The sequence below is a fragment of the Phascolarctos cinereus genome, unplaced genomic scaffold (assembly GCF_003287225.1).
Source record: "Phascolarctos cinereus isolate Bilbo 61053 unplaced genomic scaffold, phaCin_HiC Scaffold_1;HRSCAF=81, whole genome shotgun sequence".
NCBI classification, from domain to species: domain Eukaryota; kingdom Metazoa; phylum Chordata; class Mammalia; order Diprotodontia; family Phascolarctidae; genus Phascolarctos; species Phascolarctos cinereus.
Window position 1 is genome coordinate 260969234 of NW_027555514.1, and position 16603 is coordinate 260985836.

Here is a 16603-nt window from a genome sequence, read left to right on the forward strand (position 1 = left end):
TAACTCCCTAAGACTTAACCTTCCACAGCATTTCTTTTTCTCTGATATTTTTACTTCCACATGTCTAAAATCTTCCTTCACTACCAGCTACCACTTTAGTTCAGACCATCATCACTACCAGCTACCACTTTAGTTCAGACCATCATCACCCCTCACCTCCTAATTGTTTTCCCCACCCCAAACATCTCCACACTCTTCCACACAGGTGCCAGAGGGTTTTTGCTCAAGCACAGATGTTAAAGTCACTCTTCTGCTCGATGAACTTCAATGGCTCCCTGTTGCCTTTAAGATCCAATCTAAACTCCACTGTATAGTTTTTAAAGACCTTTCATAACCTGGCCTCATTATACATTACCTTCCCTTCCTCATTCTACAATCCACTCAAACTAGCCTCCACTGTGCTCCCCATGCATGGCATTCCATCTTTTGTCTCCAAGCTTTCTACTGGTGACCATGCCTTCCTGAAATGCACTCCCTGCTTATCTCTGCTTCATACAATTCCTCTCTTCCTTCAGGACCTCGAGACCTACCTTTTTCTATGCATTGGTTGATTTTGCTTATTCTTTTTCTTCCTCATTTTTCTTAAAAAAATTAAAAAGAATTGATTGTTATATGGGATGGCTCTCTGGAAGGGGAGAGGGAAAGGGACACAAAGAGAAATGTGGGTAATGTAAAAATATATACATATAAATAAAAAAATTTTAAAGGGGGGAAAAAAAAGACCCAGCTCAAACACTGTTTTCTCCATGAAGGCTTTCTAGATCACCCTCCATTGCTAGTCCCCTCTCTTCCCAAAATGAGGTAACAATTAATTAATATTGTAATTAATTTCCTTAATTATCATTTCTTCTCTATACTTACTCTGTATACACTTAAATGTGTACTCCTTGGCTTCCCAGTAGGGATCGTCCCATCTTTGTGTTTGTATTCCCTAGCTCGTAGAACAATTCCTGCCACATAGTAGGCACTTAATAAAGGTCTATTGGTTGACTGAGCAATTGATTATGTTCTAAGTCAGAACTGGTTGCAACTATGTTGGCAGAGGAAGTTTCCACATAGGGAGTTTCCAATGCTGATAAAATCATAGATCTTGATCATAGATAACTACATTTACCTTTGTAAATTCTTGCCAGGTCACAAAATGGTACTCTGTTGACTTAAGTTCATGTATCCTCTTCATCAAACCACTTCCACTTTCTGCCCACACTAGGCCAAGTTCCATTTTAGGGCAATGATGATGTCGGCAAGACCAACCCTGTATGTACGGAAAGTAGGTCATCCTCCCATAAAAGAATACGAAAAAGGCTTGAAGACCCATATACCTTAGCATCTTTTTCATTGCGGCTAGCCACAATGACTGAAGTTTTTGCCATTAGACTCATTCCTTCGGGTTAAGGTGCTACAGCTCTAAAATGTTCCTGTTGGGAATGTGCATTTTTACCTAGGAGGAGTTATGAGTTTTGAGGTAAAATCTTACCCCTGAGAAAATGTGTCTCTTTGAAACATATTAACCATTTACAAATTGATAGGATTCAGAACTAGAAGACACTCTATAGATTATCTAGCCCAATTCTCTTGTTTTCCAAATAAGGAAACCTATTCTCCCCTATATTGGTGAAGTGACAATGTCCAAGATTTCACAAGTATGAAGTAGAACTACCAGCATTTGAACCCAGGTCTTCAGACTCCAAATTGAAAGTTCTTTCCATTACACATACTGTCTCGCTTGTTTACTTCTGTCCCATATGGGGCTCATTAGCTGAGCATTCCTGGTTTCTACAATTCCATTTCCCCAACCAGATCTTTCCCATTATATCGACTAATATAGCATTATGATTTAGTTTATCCAATTGGCAACTATCACTTGCTCAGCCCCAAGTGAGTCCTTGAGGAAATGCGACTAGTGACTGGAAGTTACAGGGAAGACTTGATAAAGAGGGGAAAACTTTCAAAAACTTAGAACTTCCTATACATTTAACAGCGATTCATGACTTGTCATCCTTGGACTCCACAGGGAATGTATAAACTTGGATGGGGAAAAAAATGTATCTTTATTTAAGAATAATTGGTCAGTTTTGTAATTCTATCTATTTTATTTCACTCCTTTAAAGACATTATTCTGAGATGTTCATAGATTTTGCCAGACTGCCAAAGAGATCCATCACACGAAAAAGGTGCAAGTACTCCTAGGCTAAGGTCATGTGTTCTCATTACTCAAGGTCTTCCGGTAGAGGCTGGATGATCACTTGTCCAGAGAGTCATAGAGATTTAGGCTTCAGATGGTGTCTGGCCTAGATGACCCCTGACATCTCTTCCATCTCTCATATTCTTTGAAAAGGGACATGGATGGGGCAACTAGTGGATAGAGCACAGACCCTGAAGTCAGGAGGACCTGAGTTCAAATCCGGACTCAGACACATAACACTTACGAGCTGTGTGACTCTGGGCAAGTCACTCAACCCCAATTGCCTCACCAAAAATAAACAAACAAACAAACAAACCAACAAATAAATAAATAAATAAATAAAAATAAAAATAAACAAAGCAAACCCCAAAAATGGAAAAGGACATGGAGAAGGTAGATTTGGTTTGGTTAGAGATGGAAAAAGGGGGAAGTGGAGGAGGCCTGAGCATAAAGAATCACCCAGAAAAAAATGGGCCCCAAAGGGACTCCATAGTAAGAGGTCAAAAAAAGCCAGGGAATACTAAATTTATCCATCTAAAGAGTCATGCTGGAGGCTGTCACTTATACTATCAACAGTTTTGCTGAGGTTGGTCCTGGGTTCCTAATCCGTCACATCTGAACCAAGTTCAACTTTATTTTTATTTTTAGTTTTATATTTATTTATTTGTTTGTTTGTTTAATTAATTTATTATATTATTATTATTTATTTATTTTGCTTTTTGGTGAGGCGGTCAGGGTTGAGTGACTTGCTCAGGGTCACACCGCTAAACTTTTTTTTAAAGTTGATTAATAATTAACTGACATTTACATACAGTTCAAAAGCTTGTAAAGCACTCCACTTCCATTTGCCCATTTGATCTTCCCAACAACATTTGTAGATAGGACTAGAGATATTATTGTGCCTGTTTTGCAGATGAGGAAACTGAGGCTCAGAGAAGGTAAGCAAATTGTTTGTGGCCACTCTAGTAAGTGTCAGAGGATGGATTTATACTCAGACCAAATCCAGTATTCTTTCCCCTAAATCATGTTGCCTTACCAGCATTTCACTATTTTGCAGATGATCTAATGCTCCTCATGAAGATAGATAGATAGATAGATAGATAGATAGATAGATAGATAGATAGATAGATAGACAGATGGATAGATAGACAAATAGACACATAAATAGATAAATACATGAATGGACAGATAGATAAGAAAAAAAGAAGTGGATAAATAGATGAATGAATAAAGTAATAAATGAGATTTTCTGTAATTGGAGATATGAGTTCATTAGTTTCCATATTTTGCTTTTTTTTTCTTTTCATGGGGATGAGTACAATTTACACCAGATAGTAATTGGTTTCCAATGAGAAATCTGGAGACACATGAAATTTCGCCATGCTCATTTATTAACACAAGATTGAGTACAGCTGGGACTCCCTCTGCTCTAGTTCTCAGGATGGTTATATCTCCATTGCAGCTCCACTTAACTAGCATAAATAATAAATAACGTGACCAATTTGGTCCTCTATCATGAGACACTGTGGTGGTGATCAAAGTCACTGAATTTTCTTTTTTAAATCTACAATGTTCAGTCTAAACATAGATGTCTAGAAACGGTAACTCAGCAACGACCTCTTCCCTACCTCGCCTGAGATCCAACTTCTTAAGGCATAAACCTAAAACCTCTTCATCTCAGGCAATGACTCTCCATGTGCACATGAACAAGCGACTTATCACCCATGTCCCTTCTCATTTTCCTCATCCAGAACATGGAAATAATCATTCTAATCTAGTCAAGTAGTCAGTCAACACATAGTCATTAAGTGCCTACTATGTACTTTGCTAAGTAGTGGGGATATAACAAAAGGCAAAGAACAGTCCTTGTTGTACCTTGAGGGGGAGGGGGAATCAGTGAGGAATAATCAGTCAGCAAAGCAAGCATGTATTAAGTGCTTACTATATGCCAGGTACTAAAGATTCAAAGACGAAAAATGAAATCGCACCTAGCCTTGAGGAGCTTAAATTCTCACAGGGAAAATAACATGTGTAACATATGTATATACAGAATACATACAAAATCTATGCAAGGTAAATTTTGGTGTGTGTTGGGGAGGTTGCTAACAGCTAGGGGAATCAGGAAAGGCTTCATGTAGAAGATGCTGTTGGAGAAGAATTATTCCGGCACCGTAAGAAGAATGCATCCAAGCACAGGAAGGGTTAGCAAGTTTGTTTTTTAACAAGTTTTCAGGTATTCATCACTAGCAACATACAGACAAAAAATTAATCTTATATTTGAGTTTAACTCCAAGAATTCATTCTACTGTGAAAACCCCCAATTACTGATCATAGCCTGAATTCCTAGAAGAGAAATCTATGTATACATTTCTTTAAAAGGAAATGAAGCTTGGGGGGGAGGGGGAGAGGGGGAGAAAGAATATTTCTCACCCTTCCCACTTCTAAAAATATAGTCAGCATAAGATATGTTAAAAAAAAAAAACATCCCTGCAACAGCTGCTGCTTATGTACAGAAGCCCAGTTTGCTGCTGAACCTCTCTGTCTAGGTCCTTTTGGAAAATTTCACTGTTCAGTAATAGCTTTGAGGTTTCTGGGTATTGTCATGCAAATAACCATACCAGGTTTTCTACAGTGATTCAGACAGAGTTCCTGTGACTAGTTTGACCATAGGCAGATTATTTAAGTGAAACAAGCTTATTTGGTCCATTATGAAAATCACTGTCCTTACCCAGTGCGTGGCTCATTCATGGTTATTTACATTTCAACCAATGACCAACAATAAATTGACATCCCTGATCCCCTTGGAATCCAGTTCTGACAGCCTTTTTCAAAGAACAAGGGCTATTCAGGCTCAGAGATTGACATGAGCATCTAAAGCAGGCAGATGCCACAGAAGGGTAAAGGAAGGGGGTGCATTGACAGGCATTGACAGGCAATTTGGTCATAAGACATCACCCTTATGATGTCATTGGTTCTCTTCAACAACAAAGGGTAAACAATAACAACTAACGGTCTATTTAACACTCATCTATTACCATTTACAAAGAATTGTCTTAGGACCACAGATCATAGAGCTGGAAGAGACAGTGGAAGTCACTGGATCCAACCCCCTCATTTTAAAGATGAAGAAACTGAGGCTGGGAGAGATGAAATGATTTACTCAGAATTACACAGATGTTAAGTGGCAGAAACAATGAAGGTGTGGTCCCTGTCTAGGGGGTTCAGAGAAAAGTCTTGTACTGAATATTTGAAGTGACTAAAAGCAATTATACTTTGCAGATTTGGAAACTGAGGCTCAAAGTTATATAGTGAATCAGTATTAGATATTATGAATCAATCAGTGAAACATTTCTGACACCAGAGACATAACTAGCAATTTTTGCCCCCATATTCAGTTGGGTTTGGTGGAGGAAGGGCTTGGGGAGAGACCTCAGATCTGGAGATACAAGGTCTTACAGTGGGAGAGACACCAAACACCAGCCAGTGGGCAGCACAGCAGAGACGCCAAGCCACTCTGCCCCCACGGGGGTGACCCCTGCCTGGGACAAGATCAGGAAAGAGGGGTCTAGCCTGTCTGGAGAGGAATTGTGCTGCTAATTATTCTTGCAAAATAAGTGTTCAACTGAGTTGCTTCTACCCATTGAAGAGGGCATAAGAGCCTTCAGCACTGACCTTCTAAATGTTGGTTTCCTGTAGAAAATCTCCTTTTATTTCACCCTAGTTATGTTACTGCCTATTACTCAGCCTAACTTTGGTCCATCAGAGCAGTTTGTAGTATTGAACCAAATGTGAAACCCAAAATTTAGGTGGATAAAAGACCAGTTAACGTCACTTCAAAGTTACATATTAGAGTGCTGGACTTGGAGTCAGAAAGCGGTTTGAATCCTACCTTCAATACTTAGTAACTATGTAATACTGGTCAAATGCTTTAATCTCTCTGGCCCCCACATTCCCCATCTGGAAAATGGGGAGGAGATGGACTCAATGATCTCAAGATTTCTCTTCTAACTGCAAATCTATAATCCTAGAATCCTATGATGAGGTGGTCTAGATTATAATGAAGAGAGATCTTCAAAGGGATGATCAGAAAGAAAAGAGGGAAACAGAAAATACTGACAGCCTAAGTTTTTACCACTCCCTTTCACAATCTAAGAAAACCAAACCACTTAGTTGCCACATAATTACTACATTCACCAGACATAGGATCTTAGGATAATAGGATCATAATCTTAGGAGTGAGAAGGACCATACCCATCCTGTCTTCTCCCACCTCCTCGAATCTGAACATGGTTCTCATGGCTAATGTCGACAACACCCTCTACCTTTCCACTTGTTGAACTCTTCTCTCTTGAAGGCTTCAGCTGCCATCTCTTCCATGGAGCCTTCAAGGCTCCCCCAGTGATCCTCTGCCTCCTCAGTCTCTCACAGGATCATCACAGAATTAGAGATAAAATAGAGATCACCTAGCCCCTGGTTTCTTAACTTGGGCTCTGTGGACTTTCTCTTTCAATTTTGAGAACTGGATTTCAATATAACTGGTTTCTTTTGTAAATCTGGTTCTTTTATTTTATCATCTAAAGATAAAATTCTGAGAAGGGGCTCATAGGTTTTACCAGACTATCCAAGGGGACCATGACACACAAAAATGTAAGAGCCCCTGGTTAAAATCAATCTTCCTCACTTTATGGAGGTGGGAACTTGGAGCCCAGAGAGCTTGTGACTTGTCCCTGGTCACTCAGTCAGAATTTGAATCCAAGTCCACTAGGTGCCAAATCCAATTCAATTTTCCTTTCTCTGAATCTCTCTCTCTCTCTCTCTCTCTCTCTCTCTCTCTCTCTCTCTCTCTCTCTCTCTCTCTCTGTCTCTGTCTGTCTCTTTTCCTCTCCTCTCCTTTCCTCTCTTCTTCTCTTCTCTCTGTTTCTCTCTGTCTGTCTTTCTCCTGTCTCTGTCTCTGTCTGCATCTATCTTTTCCTCTCTCCTCTCCTCTCCTCTCCTCTCCTCTCCTCTCCTCTCCTCTCCTCTCCTCTCTTCTCCTCTCCTCTCCTCTCCTCTCCCTCTCCTCCTCTCTTCTCTTCTCTTCTCTTCTCTTCTCTTCTCTTCTCTTCTCTTCTCTTCTCTTCTCTTCTCTTCTCTTCTCTTCTCTTCTCTTCTCTTCTCTTCTCTTTTCTCTTATCATTGTTTCTGTATACATCTTATTCCCTTGATATCCTCTTCTTAAAGGAAGGCAGTATTTCTTTTTTTTTTTTCCATTTTTGAATCTCCATCTACCAACACACTTTCTTAGTAAGCATGAATTGTACTGAATTGAATTGAGAAGGATACCCATAGAGTCAATGAGGCAATGATGAGACTGCGGAGAAGATGGCCAGAGAACAGCGAATGAAATGAGGCATGGCTACTTGGGCCAAGTGAAGCAGTCACTAGTCAGGACGGGGGCACCCCAGGGAAAGAAGTTCTGGAGACGAATAGGTTAAAGCCTCCGGGTCCTAGTCTCAGGCCATGAAGAAGATGATCACTGAGCAGGGAGTGAAGGAAAAATAAGAAACTGGGGAGAAGCTGCAAGGAAGGCACAAAAGTGATGGGGGGAGGGGGAAGGCAGTAGGTTTTTACTTGAGCTGAAATCTTATTTCTTTTTTGTTTAATTTGGACTGCTGGCAATCCAGCTGTGAAACTGGGGTAGATGACCCTTCTGAAAGTAAAGTTCTTCCTCTGAGCTGGGCTCTCCAGCTTCCTAATTACCTATAAGACCTTGAAACTCAAGCCTGCACTTGGCAAGAATGAGGGGGATCCTCAGACTGACAGCCACCTTCTCCATGAAGCCTTTCTTTGTCCCCCTAGTTATTACAGTCTGCCCCTATGTCCCTCCCCCCACCAATTACCTGGCAATAATTTTGTAAAATATTTGTATATATGTGCTTACATATATACATTGGATCTGCCCCAGCAGAATGTAAGTTCCCTGAAGACAGGGCCCGTTTTGTTTTTGTCTTGGCATTCCCAGTGCCTAATACAGTGCCTGGCGCCTAAATCAATTCTTCATAGGTGCTTCTTCAGTGATGAATTTTTGTATTTTCATCACCTGATGACAGAGGAAGCATGATGGAGCTCAGTAACACTCCAAGTGTGGTCCAGGGACCAAAAGGACCTCTTCGAGGAGTCCATGAGGTCAAAACTATTTTCATTATGATACTGATATTTTGATTTTTAATACTACAAATACGAATCTCTATAACTCACATAAACCAAAGACCTTTGGGATGTCTTCAATCATTTTTTAATGGTGAAAGGGATCCTGAGATTTAAAAAAAAACAGTTTGAACCACTGGTATAGTGGATGGAGAGCTAGGCTCAAAGTCAAGAAGGCCTAAGTTCAAATCCTGCCTCTGATATGGGCTGACTGTGTAACCTGGTCTATTCTCCCAGTGCTCTTAGCAACTAAGAATACAAATTACAGATAAAGGCAGGAAACAAGCATTTATTAAGTGCCTGCTACACATGCCTGGCACTATGATAAGCAATTTACAAATATTATCTCATTTGATCCAAAAAACAATCCTGGAAAGTATGTGGTGTTACTATCCCATTTTACTGTTAAGAAAACTGAAGCAGGCAGGGGTTGATTAGCCTTGCTAGTAAGTGTCTGAGGCTGGATTTGAACTGAAGTACCCCTGGCTCCATGCTCATCAATCTATCCACTGCTCCATCTAGGTGCCAGGCTTCATTGGCAGAGGGAATTTCCTCACCCAGGAGTTTCCTCTATTAATGAAATCATGGTTCTATCATCTGATTCTCTTTGCCCCAGCTTCCCCCAACACTGGTGACACTACATTGTATAAAATAGAACCAGTGAAGAATTTCTGGATAATCATTTAGGATACTGCATCAAAATTGGTCAACTTAAGAAGTTATTTGCATGGCAGACTTAACAGCACTAGGATTTGCATAAAATCTGTGCTTGCATCTGTCAGGTCAGTGAGTTACTGTTTGGGAAATCCATTGGAGTCTGAAGGACAGGTAATGACTTCTGCAGATGGTAACCAGAAAGGAATGAGCATAGAGCCAGGCATCACTTCATCCATGTTATGTCTGGAATCCTCCCCTGTGATTAAATATCACATCTCTCCCCCATCAACGGGTTGTGGGAAGGAAGGCAGGGGCCATGGCTAAGGTCAACTTCTCCACAATAATGAAATCAGAAAGAAAAAGGGAGGACTCTGAGGGCAGGGAACATGAGGAGAGAACATAATATATATATTAAAAACTGGGTAAAATCATAGATTTAGTGTTGGAAGGGACCTTGGAAACCATGTAATCCAACCTTGCTCCCACCATTCTATTTAATCATTTTTAATTAATTTTTTTTCAAAATTAGCAAAAATTTACCTTTTCTCTCTCCCACTTCCACCAAACCCCAACACTGAAAAAGAAAGAAAAACAAAACCCTTGTAGATATATAGATAGATAGATAGATAGATAGATAGATAGATAGATAGATAGATAGATAGATACACACACACATAGGGGCAGCTTGATGTCACAGTGGATAGAGCACTGGCCCTGAAGTCAGGAGGATCTGAGTTCAAATCTGGCCTCAGACCAAACACTTGATACTAGCTGTGAGACCCTGGGCAAGTCACTTAACCCTGATTGCCGTGTGTGTATGTGTGTGTGTGTGTGTGTGTGTGTGTGTGTATGTCTGTATATAGTCAAGCAAAACAAATTTGTACATATTAAAAAAAATTATCAATCTGCACCGAGTCTATTGCCTCTCTGTCAAGAGATGAATAACTATATTTTATTACAAGTCTTCTAGAATTATGTTGGTGATTGGGTTACTCAGTGTTCTCAAGTCTTTAAAAGTTTTTGTCTTTATGATATTTTTATTGTATAATTGTTCCCCTGATTCTGCTCAGATCACTCTGAATCAGTTCTTAAAAGTTTTTTGAGGTTTTTCTGAAACCATTCCTTTCGCATTTCTTATGGTACAATAGTATTCAATTAACTCACACATCAAAATCTTTTTAGCCATTCCTCAACTGATGGACATCTCTAAGCTCTCCCAGTTCTTTGTTACCACAAAAAGAACAGCTAAAAGTGTTTATATAATATATATGTCATTTTCCTCTTTGTTTGATTTTTTTAGGGGCTATAGACCTCATAATGGTTTGGCTTTGTCCAAAAGCACGCCTGACCCCACTCATTTTGTGGATGAGGAAACTGGGCAATGAATTGACTTTCCCATAGTCAGACTGCTAGTAAATGTCCAAGGTGGGATTTAAAACTAGATCTTCCTGACCCATTACACTAATCCTCCTTTCTGAAAGGAAGGGAAGACAAAAAGGAAGAATAAAGTTCTAAGTGTGTGGGGGTGAAGGAAGTAAAGAAGGGAAAGTGATGCATGGGAGGGAAGAAGATCTCAAAGATAAATAAATATGAACTAAATGCCACAGGGCAGCCATCATCTGTGTGCGTCTGCCCTCTCCATACTCTGGACTTCTCTTAACCCAATTTGGCCCTATCCAAATTAACCAGTCACATGTCCCATTCCCTGAAGACCTTGCTAATAACAATAATAGCTAGAATTTACAAAAGCCTCCTGGTTTACAGTGTATTTTAGATACACTCTCTCATATAATCTCCGTGATTGCCCTATGAGGTAATCGGTTAGGTTAATTACTATTCCTGTTGCACTGATAAAGAAAATGGGGCTCACAGGAGTGAATCAAACAGCAGAGTCACAAAGCCAGAAAAAAAGGCAGAGCTGAGAGCCAAGCTCAGGTCTTCTGGTCCAAAGCCAGTGATCCTCCCACTGGATCAGGCTGCCTTCAAGGAATTAGGTAACTTTGAAATTATACATATGTGTGCATGTGTGTATGTGTGTATGTGTGTATGTGTGTATGTGTATGTATGTATATATACATACACGATGTATACGTATAATATACACATGTATACATATACACATATGTATAGATATGCATGCATTATACATACAAGCATATGTATATATACATATATAATATATATGCATATATATTCTATTCCAGCTAACTAGGTCATAGAATCATAGATCTAAAGGTGGAAGAGCCCTTAGAGGCCACCTAGTACAACCTTCTGGATTTACAGATGGGGAAACTGAGGCATACAAGGAATAATCATCAGGGATAGGATTTGACCCCAAGTCCTCTCACTCCCAGACTAGTGCTGTTTCCACTACCCCAAGCTGCCTCTGAAGTACCTCAAAGTAACCAAACAGCTTTAAAAAAATAAATATATGTATGTATGTATGTGTGTATGTATGTATATTTATATGAACCTAAGGCTTCCAGCGACCTACTTACTACACCACTTTCTGAAAGTAAACCCTTACTATGTACCCTTACTTACCACACTACTTTTTCTGAAAGATAAAATATAGAGAGACATATACACACATAAATATACACATATACATATTTCTATACATAGGCACACATATACATATACATACATATACACACACTATATGTATAGTCTCTCATATCTGCAACTCGCTCCCTTCTGTACTTTCAAATCCCTGGTTTTCTTCAAACTCAGCTAAATCATATCCCTCTGCTCCGATGGTTCCCTGATCTCCCGCTACCATTACTGGTGTCCTCTACCCCATGAAATAACCTTGCCTTTAATTCATGGATACCTAAGTATGTTATCTCTTCTGATGGAATGTAAGTTCTTTAAGGAAATTTGAAGATATTTCTTTTCTGTTTTTATATACTTGGAACCTAACAATGTCCGGCACACAGTAGGTACTTAATAAACACTGGTTGGTCAACTGATTAAGAGTGGGAAGAGAGATGCTGTAGATGGAGAAAAGATAGGACTGAAGACCTGATTAGATATGAGCTACCCAAAGATTTAGAATATGAGTGAATGGAAGAATGAAGGTAGGAAGAGGAAAGTCAGAAAGAGGGAAGATTTTCAGGGAAAACCTATAAGGCACTTCAAAGACAGAAACAAGCAAGATAGTTTGGGAATAACTGTGCTAAGTTTATTATGCAATTTTAAAATAAAGTTGCATGTAATAGAAATTTGCAACTTCATACACAATCCTTTGTGGTTTTTTATCTGTAGAAAGGATCATATTTGTTGATGTTTGTCAAGTTCAAAATAATTTTTAAAAATACTTTTTTGAAAACTCATGGAACTTCATTTTAGATAGGTTTAATTCAATGAATATTTAATAAATCCTTACTATGTGCAAGATTCCAAGAAAGCAATGATAAAATGAGAATCAGACTCTGCCTTCAAGGAGCTTACATTCTGATTTGGGCACATAACATGTATATAATAATAATAATAATAGCTTTATAGAGCTTAAGGGTTTGAAAAACCCTACTTGGATTTTCACTGCAACCCTATGAGTCAAGTCCTATTATTATTCTCATTCTATAGTTGGGGAAACTGAGACTCAGAGACATTAAGTGACTGGTCACACAGCTAGTATCTCTGGCAGGATTTGAACTCAGGCCTTCCTGACTCCAAGTCCGGTGCTCTACCCATTAAGCCACCTGGTAAGAAACAAGTGAAAACATGTACAGTTTGAGTTACTGGTAGAAACCTACTAAGACAGTCCCTTAGTTTCTCTCCTTAACATGGTAAAGTTGGATTAGATAGGATCTGATTCTTTCCAGCTCTTGATCTACGATTCTATGAATTGGAAGATATAGAGATTGGAGTTCAGAAGAGAGGTCAGGGCTAGAGACAACAGATTTAATAAATGGTTTGATCAATCAATGAAAACTTAAAAACTAAACTAAAAGCCCAGAATTTCCTAATAGTCTGTCCCTGCTTAGATTTTTAAATTCACACCATGTTTCCTATGGTTGGGTGTTCCTTGTAAGGATCCTAAAATTCTGAATTGACTGAATGAAATGATTACGCTTCCTCCAAGGACATTCAATAACAATTCTGATAGGTTGCTAATCTCACAGACCTATCCGTGTGTGTCACATGGCCCTAACTTCCTCCCTTCCCTCTCTTTCTTTAGGTTGTTTTGCCTTTATCCAGAAAGCAGTCCTTGTATTTTTCAAGGTTCAGCAAGGTCACTTCCCACTCACGGAAAAACAGAGAAAGTTTCCCAACACTGTTTGGGGTGTCCAGCCACTGGTTATAAGTCATTTCCCAGGGCCAGACATGGCATGCATTGTAAGGGGCAGATGTAAGCAAGGATTTCCTGCCTTATAAATAGACATTATCAATTGAAGGAGTGGATGTTGGAACTGCAAGTTTGGTAGGTAATTAGCAAAAGAACTTTAGGAAAGCAAGTTTCTGCGAACAATGGAGACAATGTGCTATTATAATCAGTGTTCTCCCCTCCAGCACTCACTATTTATGGTGCATCTATCAAGATGAAAATATTATTTGTTCTCCATTAAGGTATCATTGGAAAAAAAACAAGTTTTGCTGATAGAGGCAAAAATGGTGGTTGCCAGTTGGAGGAAAAACTAAGATATATGTTTGGTAACCACACTCACACAAAACAGGTCCCACAAAATTTTTTTTCTGAATTGAAAATAATAATGATGGTATTGATGAATCACATTTGTATGGTATTTTAAGGTTTACCAAGTACATTAACATTTAAATGTATACAAAATGTTTTCCTCATGGCAATCCTGTGAAGCAACTTCCCCCACAGACATGATCACCCCCATTTTAGAAGCAGAGAAACTAAGTATCAGAGAGATAGAACTATACCTGGGGCAAGGCAAATAGAACTTTGTACCAGGGTTTCAATATTTAGAGGCTACACAAAGCAATGATGCTCCTTCAGCAGGCAGAAGGAGATGAGCTAGGCGGCTAGTTAAGAAGAATTATTAGTTGAAATAGGAAGCTACTCAGTGGCATGAATTCTCCCCCAAAAGTCACATCCTAAATGAACTTCTCCATGACTTGGCATCACCCTGCTTCCTTCCCCAGTGTCCACATCCTTGATGGGCAGCACCTTCCTTAGATAAGAGGCAGAGGAGAGGGTATAGAGAGTTTCGGATGAGGAAGAGCTAATGCAAAGACAGAAGGGAAATGGAATGTCTTTGAGGAATAGTAAGTAGACCATTTGGTTTCCCCGGGGCGGGGGGAGAGCGGTTCTGTCTGCCATTACCCTTGTCAGAATGGTGCTCCAGAGTCTGACTCCCATTCCCACCCCAGCACTTTATGTCCTGAGGTCCAAGGTCTCTCCCTTGCTTTGGATCAACTAAATTTATGTTTAAAAAAAAAGATTTCATGACACTTTTCACCTCTGTAGTCCCCGGCATCACAACTACTACTTATGGCTCTACAGAGAGATTTGATGACTTTTCTACAGTCACAAAGCTAGTGTGTATTAGAATGAGTATTTGAACCCAAATTTCACATATCACTATGCCACTATCCCTCAGAGGAACGAATATGCATCTCTAAAATAAAGTAAAATATTTTTGTGATGCTTCATAAATTTGCTATGAGAAAAGGACTTTCCTTTGTAAGCTTAACAATACAATAAGAATGAGCTGTGGTTATTACTGTTGTTATGCATGACAAAATTAGTCCTGGAGAGTGAGTACGTTATTAGTGTTTATTCATTTCAGTCTCGTCTAAGCCTTCATGACTCCATTTGGGGTTTTCTTGGCAAAGATATGAGAGTGGTTTAGCATTTCCTTCTCCAGATTGTTTTTTTTTTTACAGATGAGGAAACTGAGGCAAACAGGGCCAAGTGACTTGTCTAAGGTCACACAGCTAGTAAGTGTGTCTAAGTCCAGATTTGAACTCAGGGAGATGAGTCTTCTTGACTCCAGGCCAGGAATTCTATGAACTGCACCACCTAGCTGCCCATGAGCACATTATCATGGTGGAAAAAAAAAATGGTTCTGAAGTCAAAATACCTGGGTTCAAATCTTGCCTTTGTCATTGTTTACTACCTTTGTGACTCTGAGCACTTAAGTCACTAACCCTTCTGGATCTGGGTTTCTTTGTCAGCAAAACAAAGGGGTTGGATTTTATATGACCTCTCAGGTCCCTTCCAAATCTAGAGATATATGATCCTCTGATTAGCTCATTCCTTTTATATAGGTCCCAGAGATTATGGCAAAATCCGTCAGCCAATTAGAACAGATTTCCTGTCCATCATCTTTTCACCTCATCCAAACACTTTCAAAGACTTTTAAGGGGCAGCTAGATTGTGCAGTGGATAGAGCACCAGCCCCGGAGTCAGGAGGACCTGAGTTTAAATCCAGACTCAGACACATAACACCCACTAGATATGTGACTCTGGGCAAGGCATTTAACCCCAATTGCCTTACCAAAAAAAAAAAAAAAGACTTTTCACTTTTCATACTTAGTTTAAAGCCTATGATTGAGATTGAGTGATTAATCATTTTATTACTTCCTTTAAGTGGGTTGGGGGGGACCTGATTGATTTATTCCACCACCTCCTCCTTACAAGGAGAATGAGGAAAGGGAGAAAACTGATTGGCATTAGTCTACCTTTTGAAGGTTTGCAAAGTACTTCACCTGCACTATTTCATTTAAGCCTCACACCAAGCACTGCAGGATGGATCATATTATTCCCTATTTTATAGAGAAGAAAGTTGAGGTCATAAAAGTGAGCTTCTTTTCCCAAGAGCACAGACTTAGTAAGTATCAGAGGCTGGATGCAAACTCAGGTCTTCCCATCTCCAAATCCATCACTCTTTCTGCCATTTTCTGGCACTGCCAGATACAGGCACTCATTGCTTTACACCTGCACTGTTGAAATAACCGTTGTTGAAAGAAAGAAAGAAAGAAAGAAAGAAAGAAAGAAAGAAAGAAAGAAAGAAAGAAAGAAAGAAAGAAAGAAAGAAAGAAAGAAAAATATCACATAAAGGGGCAGCTAGGTGGCACAGTGGATAAAGCCCCCACCTTGGAGTCAGGAAGACCTGAGTTCAAATTTGGCCTCAGACACTTGACACTTACTAGCTGTGTGACCCTGTGCAAGTCACTTAACTCCATAGCCTAGCAAAAAACAAAAGAAAGAAAAAAGAAAAAGAAAAAAACAGAAACAAAATACCTATGGTTTGCTCTCCCTACCTCAAGTCTTTCCCCATTCCAGACCATCCTCGACTCAGCTGACAAAATTATTTTTCTAAAACTCAGGTCTGACCATAGCAGCAGGACTACCACCATCCCAATTCAATAAACTCCAGTGGCTTCCTATCACCTCTAGGACCAAATCTCTAGAATATCATTAGGACCTTGCCACTGAGGGGTGGTGTGTGGTAGGACAGCAGGTTCCTGACGTAGTGACTCTTTCCTTGATACTACTCCTTCCCTACACAAAACTCCCACACAACTTCCTCATTCAAAGTTCTTCATAATATATCCACCCCCACCTTTCCAGTTTTCTTACGTCTAACACTCCACCAC

General features: G+C 39.6%; 1 long non-coding RNA gene across 1 annotated transcript in view; it reads right to left on the reverse strand.

The window, feature by feature from the left end:
* The window catches only part of LOC144455772 (uncharacterized), an 87795-nt gene extending 80668 nt beyond the window's left edge, over window positions 1–7127 (reverse strand). Inside the window, exon 1 of the long non-coding RNA XR_013484515.1 lies at window positions 6508–7127. This is a non-coding gene — a long non-coding RNA (uncharacterized LOC144455772). The remainder of the gene's footprint in view (window positions 1–6507) is intronic.
* Window positions 7128–16603: the final 9476 nt, after the last annotated feature.